The following is an 8257-nucleotide window of genomic DNA, read 5'->3' as shown; positions in this document are numbered from 1 at the left end:
AACAAGAGAAATTTGGCCTGATTTGATTTCAGACAGTGAAGAAAAAACAGAAAAAACATGTTTTTTTCCCCCTTGATAGTAAATAGATGGTTTTAATTTAAAAAAACAAAAACAAAAAAACCCCTCATGTTTTCCAAAATGAAAGCTCAAACAAGTCTTAAAACATACTTGAATGACTGAAGGACAAGCTGAGGTTTACAGACCCTGGGCTGATCACCTTGAGGGTCAGAACAAAACACGCGAGTCCTCGTGAAAGATGGTACTGAGAGAACATCCTGGAGGCTAACAGGAAGAAAAATAAAGACAAGGCTGCTCCTGTGTACTCATAACGCCCTCATTGGTCATTTATCTCTGGAATAGTTTTTACGTCAACTACAGCATCGTGTGACCTGATCTGTTCCTCAAAAGTCCAAAGCATTTCAGCTGTGGGTTTTACAGTCAAAACAGTGACGCAAAAACAAAGAGTCACACTTTTAATTATTTCCCAATGTTTTATTTCAGAAGGGAGTATCCCTGAATTCACAGAGCAGTTATGCAAAGGTCTTTCTCTATCATTTGTTGTGAAATGGAGATTAAACAACTCCACACAAGGTTTTTAAACCAGTGTGCAGTCATGTTAAGTCAAGGTATTTTTTTAAACCTGATTTCATCACTGCCACTTGAAAATGTTCATAGCTGTGACCAAACCAGGCCAGCAAACATTATAGGTGGGCAGAGATAAAAAAATAATATATATATGTAACAGGGTTTTGTTAATATTGTAGATGTGAAGTTTGTCAAAATTGGTTTATTTATTCTCCAAATTATTTTTGTTTAGCCAAAAAGTTATTTTTTCCTGACATTTATTTAACATTTACCTTACGCTGCTCTTGGCAGTTGGTGGCAGCAACCATTAACTAATAGCACTTCACATTTTTCTGTTGTCCTATTTATATTTGAAATCTGTGGAGACCAAATAATGGTTGCCATCCAGCCCATAGACGTCATATACGTAGACCCTCATGGAGCGCTACGTAACAGCGTCCGCCATCTTCTATGTGGCAGCAGAGCGAAAGGAGCTCCTTAAGTCCTGTGCTGTGTGTTTCAACCGTTTTACGAAACAAACTGGATTCATTGGCATTACCTCCCCCAGGTAAGGATGAAAGATCAGAATTACTTGACTTTGCAGCTAGAAATTCACTTGTAAACAACCGAGAAATATTTCCTATGTAGCTTAATTGGCCCGAAGTAAACATTGATTGTTAGCGTAGCAGCTAACGTTTTCATACTGTTTTCTAATGAGAGAGAGAGGTGATGAGAAACCGCTGTTAGAGGAGAAGTTAATTAAAAACCAGGGGATTTTGTGAGGAAAGATCAGTCAGGATCAGAACTGGAGCTGCTGTTCTTCAGTCTGTTTCCTAGCTCAGCTTCACCATGTCGGTATTTAGCTATAAAGATGCTTCGAGTCATGCTGAAAATGTCTTTTTCTGAATGTGAAGGAAACATATTTTCACGTTTGGATAATTTCTCTTTTATCCTTGGCTTTAGCCTGTGAACCAGGACGTCTCAGAAGTCATTGGAGTTCTCCCAATGTGACCAGCAGACAGAAGCCCTGTGGCCAGTGTTCCCAGTATAATAAATAAATGTTTTATTCTTTCACTTTTTGTGTATTTTTAAATATCTCAATCTGAAGTATTAGTGTATTATTACAGCATATGTCATGAAATAAAAATAATTTACTCTGTTAGAATTGTTTTCACTATTTGCTGTCAATAGCAGAGTTGACATAGTTTAATAAATATTTTTTCTCTGGAAAAGAGTAAGAAAAATATGTAGTTTAATGTTTGAGTTTTTCTGCAAACTGAAATAAACAGCTTCATCTAATGATTCAAATTTTAGGTAAAGAAATTAATTCACTGTACATGTCCATTTTATGTAGGGGGAACATATTATTTCAGGTGGCTGAAAGAGCTAAAATATTTTGTTCCCCCATCCTAACTTTGGCAAAAAAAGAGCAAATGTTATGAAAGTCACAGGATTTGTTGTTGAGTGGAATCAACGCAGTAAAAGACTTTGCGGATAAATTAATTTGTTTCCATTTTATAGAGGGGGAACAGATTTTATCAGGCTGCTGAAATATCCATTCTCTCCTCTCCTCCCCCCATAACTTTGGGGAATAAAAAGCAACTGTTTCCAAATTCTCAAAAAATATGTGTTATTATACTAGACATTTCCTTAAACCATTAAGCTGTCATTTTACATTAGAACGGGATTGACCAAAAAGTTTACACTCTTATCTTTTCAGGAAGTCTTTATTTTTGTGCCCTGCTATCAGCCAGCTTCCCCCCTCCTTTATCAGAAATGAAAAATTATAAATGCACACTACGTGTTGGAAACCTGTGTTTGACTGACTTTTGTCAGGCTTACGAGACAAAAGCTGAAAAAAAAGATCGATTTTCTTCGCGTTTAAAATAACAAAACAGCGTAAAAAGACCTCCACACAAGACCTCGTTTATTTGTATATGTATTTTTATTTTGATAGCTGCCGATTAAACTGAAAGTTACAACACTGACACGATTATAGTTTTAACCGAGAAATTAATCAGAAGCGCCGTGAAAATGGTCAGATCCGCTGGATCCATCTCTCTGGCTGCAATGCGCGCTCCCGACACAGGGGGAACAGATTTTCACAGGGGAACAGAATTTCTCACAAGACCGGNTGAATCAGCTGTTCTGGAATAGAGGCACATCTAAAACATGCAGAGCAGGGGGGCCTGAGGACTGGAATTGAGAAGCAGTGGCCTAAGGACACATGGTGGGGAGTGGAGGGGACAAAGGAGGCTAATGAAGACATACTACAGGTGTGGAGGATGAAAATGAGGACCGGCCAAGAGAGAAAGAAGTCCCCGTTTGACCAAAGAGAAAGAAGCAGATGAAATATTCCCCAAGAAAATTAGATAAGTAAATTTTGTTACTATTTTCTCCAGGTGAAGAGGGGTGTGAGGAGACATGCAAGTAGGGAAGCAGTAATCAACATCCACCAGATAAGTTTGTCATGATTTGTGGTTGTGGTGGTGAGGAAGGACACAGGTAGGCCCAAGTAGACATGATGAAAAAATATGATTTAATAATAAATCCAAGAAACAGTCCAACAAAGCAGCACGAGGGAAAAGACAGAACTGACTTCTGACATGAGACACGACAAGGACCCGACAAGAGACAAAGACAACAGGTGGGTTTAAATACACAAGGAGGGTAATCAGGGAACGAGAAACACCTGGGAACAATCAGGACAGGACGGCACAGAGACTCACAGTGGAACAGAACTAAATAAGCACAGAAAAACTTCAAACTAAATACACAGAAAACAGATCACCACAAAGTTAACAAGTTACGTTTTAGACAACTAATTGTTGTCAAATGCAAATCTGGTGTTTAATCTATTTATTTATTAAAAACTTCTTAAGCCATAAGCCAGAGTATCTTGTTGGAAATCATTTATAATGCTAATTAAGTGAAAAGATACACTCATGTGCCTAAAACTATACATTAAATGATGCAATTTGAATAACAATAGGCTATATTAATTCCTGCCAAACAAATATTTGATCAGAATAATTTTGCTCAGCTCTAGTGATTATACTACTTGAATTAAGAAATAATTGTATTGCACTTTATAACAACCAGTCATGTTAACTAGACATTTGTCTGCCAGTCTACCATTCTGACAGTGTACAGCAAGGGACATTTTTGGAATTTAAATAAATGCTGAATTAAGATCACATTACATTTTTGGTTTATTCGTTTTTGTTCCTTTTCTGAAGTGACCACAGTGGATTGAGTCATCACCCACTATGAGAATGTCCAGAAGAGATTCACCAAGTTTGAATTCATGAAAAGGCTTTCCCCATGATTAACATTGACCACAACTATTACAAGAACAGCTGTAATTTCTGAGCATTCCTGGACACCTTTAATCCTTTTACGCCGGAGTTTCAAGTGTCTGCCTAAATAAATCTTCCTTATTTTAATTGTAAGTAGTTCTTTAAATGTCCTGTGAGATGATATACTTACCCATGTATCCATAAGAACCGGAACTTTCAATATCCAGCAAGTTATTTTCACAATATGCAGTCTATTAAACGAGTGCCCCCGGATTAATTACGCTCTCTGCAGCTGCAGCTGTGAAGTTGCCGTATGCTGGAAAGTGCAACGTCTCCCCTTTCAGAAACTGTTGGAATTTTTCAGATAGCGCTGTGTGGCGGAATTACGGTACTGCAAATTTAGATGTGTCGCCGGCGACACGTTCCCGCATAGAAGGGTTAAAGAGCTGCTGCCAGGAAATGAAGACAAGAAGAAGATCTCCTGTTTTCAGAGCCTTACAGGAAGGCTATAACGAAGGAGATGGCTGACACAATCAACGCAAAAAAATGTTAGGACTGTTGAAAAAAACCTATTTTCTTAAGTTAAAGGATAAGAAATTCTGTTTTAGTTTTTCAATCAGTATTTCAGAGTAACAACATACTGACCAGAAGTTAACCCCTTTGTTTGAAGAACAAGTTATATTTTGTTTTATTCCAATGTACAAATGGTTTGTTCTACAGCTATGATGGTAGTTATAAGTAGTCCAGTGTGTTTCACTTCACTTGAGGTAAGACTTAATATCAGTGACTCTGTTAGCATAGCATTTGACATTGTAATAACATGAAATTACATCTTTATAATTGTTGCTACTAGTTTCACTTTACTTGAGGTAAGAGATAATATTAATGACGCTGTAATGACACTTAATGACATCTTCATAACTGGTGCTACTTGTTCCACTTGATGTAAGAGGAATTATTAATGACTGTTATTAAATCACTTGACAGTGTAATAACGTTTAATGGAATCTTTATTGTTGGTCCTTGTTCTGCTTTATTTCAGGTAGTGGAAAATATTAATTACTGTTTTGTTAATGCTTTTGACAGTGTAATAACACTTTCATTATTATGACATATGATGATTCTTGGTTAATGTCAAATTGTCATAACAGACATTTTTGTCTAGGTCAGCAACCTGCAGCTCTTTAGCGCTGCCCTAGTGGTTCTCTGGAACTTTTTCAAAAATGTTTGAAAATGGAAAAAGATGGGGGTGGGAAATATATATTTTTGTTTTGATATGGTTTCTGTAGGAGGACAGATATGACAGTCATTCTTAACGTTTTCCAATGTTATAAAAATGTGTAGAATAAAAGTAAAATTTCAACATTTCCTTCAACAAAGATTTGCGTCATTGCCTGTGACACGTTTCTTTCAGCTGGGTGGGGTGCGAGGAAGGGGGCTGTTGTAAGCAAACTGACGGGTGTGGTGGGCCATGGAGAGCTGAGGAAAGATTCAACAATTCTTGGACCGAATCATTTGCATTCATTGCCAATACGTAAGGATTACCTGAATGTTTGCTCTGTAGCAAGAAGTTGTCAAATAACAAAAAGAGTACCGTACTTTCCGGACTATAGAGCGCACTGTAAGTCGCTCCTACAAATAATGGTAAAAAAAGAAAAAAAAACTGGAAATGTATATATAAGCCATACTGGGCTATAAGCTGTGTGGTTCAAAGCGTGGGGGAAAAGTAGCAGCTTATAGTCCAAAAAATATGTTGAGACCTTTCCAGAGAAGGCACTACATTTGCTGCCGTGTCAAGATTAAAGTTGCATCTTACATGCTCGATGTTGAGAAGCTGTCCAGTGATGTTCGTAAACAGAAGTCGCATTAAACGGTGTTAACCTTTCCTGATGAACCTCCAAGCTTCGTGGGAGAAACACAGGGGAGCTCCTTCTCACTCCTAGGCTGAAGTGGTTGGGGACTTCAGGGTTAACTCCCTTTGTGGTCCACAGCGTGTGGTGCGGCAAGCAAGAGACAGTCAAAGGTTCCTTCGGAAGCTGAACGTTTATTTATATATTGCGGTAACAAAATATACCACTAACTGCACGATCGCTCTCCTACCCCAGGAACTCTACTTACTCTACTAAAGCTCAATAACGGTCTCTATCCCAAACATGTGTGCCCCCTGCTGGTGTGGCAGTGCTAGTGAAACAACGGGTAAGAACACAATCCTGTCATAGGCACATATATATAAGTGGTTGTTTTTATAAATTGATTAGTGATTTTTGGCAGTATATAAAAAAGAGGATGCTGCTACCATTGCACTGACTTGCTTGTAGGGTTGCCACCTGCCCTGTAAAATCCGGAATCGTCCCGTATTTGGCTGTTAAATGCTGAGTCCCATATGGAATCGATATGGGACGCGATTTGTTCCGTATTCTATAAATGTCCTATAGGCATGCCTATCACGCACATATCAACACTAAGGGTGCGTTCACACTGCAGCCTGAAGTGACCCAATTCCGATTTTTTGGCAATTCCGATTTTTTTGCCAGGGCCGTTCACACTGCCAGTAAATGTGACCTGCATGCGTTCTGCAGTGTGAACAGCCAAACGACCTGAAAGTGTCCCGCATGCGCACTAGAGGGCGCAATAGCGTCAGCGTTCTCATTGTTCTGCCAACCGCCATAAAAAGAAGTAGTGCTCAGTGTTTGCGGAAGTAAACATGGAGGCTAACGGTGGAGCATAACTTACTTGAAGTTGTTGCCTGGCCGGAACAACAAATTAACAACTTAATCCTCATATAGTCCATCATAGTTGTTGTTTTTCTTCCCGCTTGCGCGTATCAGGTCGCAGAATAGTGAGATTTGTTGAGAATCAGTGACGTTCAGTTTGGATGAATGCGACCTGGACGTTAGGTCGCATTTGAATTGGATAGTATCGGATATGGGTCACATTCGAAAAAGAATCCAACCTGTGCTGTTCACACTGCCATGAAAAGATCGGATACAGGTCGCATTACGTCAAAAAAAAATCGGAATTGGGTCACTTCAGGCTGCAGTGTAACAATAATGACCAAAATAAAACACAGGAAATATTAAGGTCAGCTAAATTCTCGTTCCGGGAGCAAAACGACCCCAGAAGGCTGCGGACCGACGCTGTTGTCACCATAGATATGAATACTAGACGCCGCAGGGAGCACTGAATCCTACGTTACGTCACCGCCATCTTCTATGGCAGCAGGGCGATCGGAGCTCCTGTGCTGTGTGAACTTGTTTCAACTGTTTTACGAAACAAACTGGATTCATTGGCATTACCTTTCACAGGTAAGGATGAAAGATCAGAATTACTTGACTTTGCAGCCAGAAATTCGCTTCTAAACAACCGAAAAATATTTCCTATGTAGCTAAATTGGCCCGAAATAACCGCTGATTGTTAGCGTAGCAGCTAACGTTTTCATACTGTTTTCTAATGAGAGAGAGCTGATGGAAAAACCGCTGTTAGAGGAGAAGTTAATTAAAAACCAGAAGATTTAGTGAGGAAAGATCAGTCAGGATCAGAGCTGGAGCTGCTGTTCTTCAGTCTGTTTCCCAGCTCAGCTTCACCTTGTCGGTATTTAGCTATAAAGATGCTACGAGTCAGAGCAAAACATGCTGAAAATGTCTTTTTCTGAATGTGAAAGAAACATATACCGTATGTATTTTCTATTATACTTTTGGATAATTTCTCTTTTATCCTTGGCTTTAGCCTGTGAACCAGGACGTCTCAGAAGTCATTGAGTTCTCCCAGTGTGACCAGCAGACTGAAGCCTGTGGCCAGTGTTCCCAGTATAATAAATAAATGTTTTATTCTTTCACTTTTTGTGTATTTTTAAATATCTCAATCTGAAGTATTAGTGTATTAATACAGTTTATGTAATGAAATAAGAATAATTTACTCTGTTAGAATTATTTTCACTCTTTGCTGTCAATAGCAGAGTTGACATAGTGTAATAAATATTTTTCTTTGGAAAAAAGTAAGAAAAATATGTAGTTTAATGTTTGACAATGACTGATTTATAAATCAAAAGTCATTTCTCAATAACGTATAAAAAATAAATACAAGAAAATTATTTGTTGTCTTGAAATGTTAAATGTACATTAAATTATGGAATTATGTAAATATGTTCTTTAAACACTGTAAAAGCGTCTGTTCATCAATGTTAATATAAAAATGATCAGAATCATTTCTATCAAATAAAAACATTGTGCTCTTTATTCAGAAATCCCCCGATACAATTAAATAATCACATCAAAAGTTAGAAACTCTGTCTTTAGTCATTTCTTTGATTGCCAAATATATTAGTGTGTGTGAGAAAATGTGTCAATGACAGGAATTAACTCAAAATACTTTATCGAACGGCAGTTTCTTAAGTT

General features: G+C 38.1%; 1 long non-coding RNA gene across 1 annotated transcript; it reads left to right on the top strand.

Annotated features, from left to right (window-relative positions):
- The first annotated feature begins 1054 nt into the window (after positions 1-1054).
- LOC106953070 (uncharacterized) lies at positions 1055-7617 on the top strand. Its single transcript, XR_001426113.1, has 3 exons — positions 1055-1066; positions 7097-7168; positions 7590-7617. It is a non-coding gene; the product is annotated as an uncharacterized LOC106953070 (long non-coding RNA).
- The last annotated feature ends 640 nt before the right edge of the window (positions 7618-8257 follow it).

The sequence above is a fragment of the Poecilia latipinna genome, unplaced genomic scaffold (genome assembly GCF_001443285.1).
Source record: "Poecilia latipinna isolate Pla-1442-1.1 unplaced genomic scaffold, P_latipinna-1.0 Scaffold32, whole genome shotgun sequence".
NCBI lineage: Eukaryota > Metazoa > Chordata > Actinopteri > Cyprinodontiformes > Poeciliidae > Poecilia > Poecilia latipinna.
Note: the sequence above shows the minus strand (reverse complement) of the source record. Positions and strands in the feature narration are given on the sequence as shown.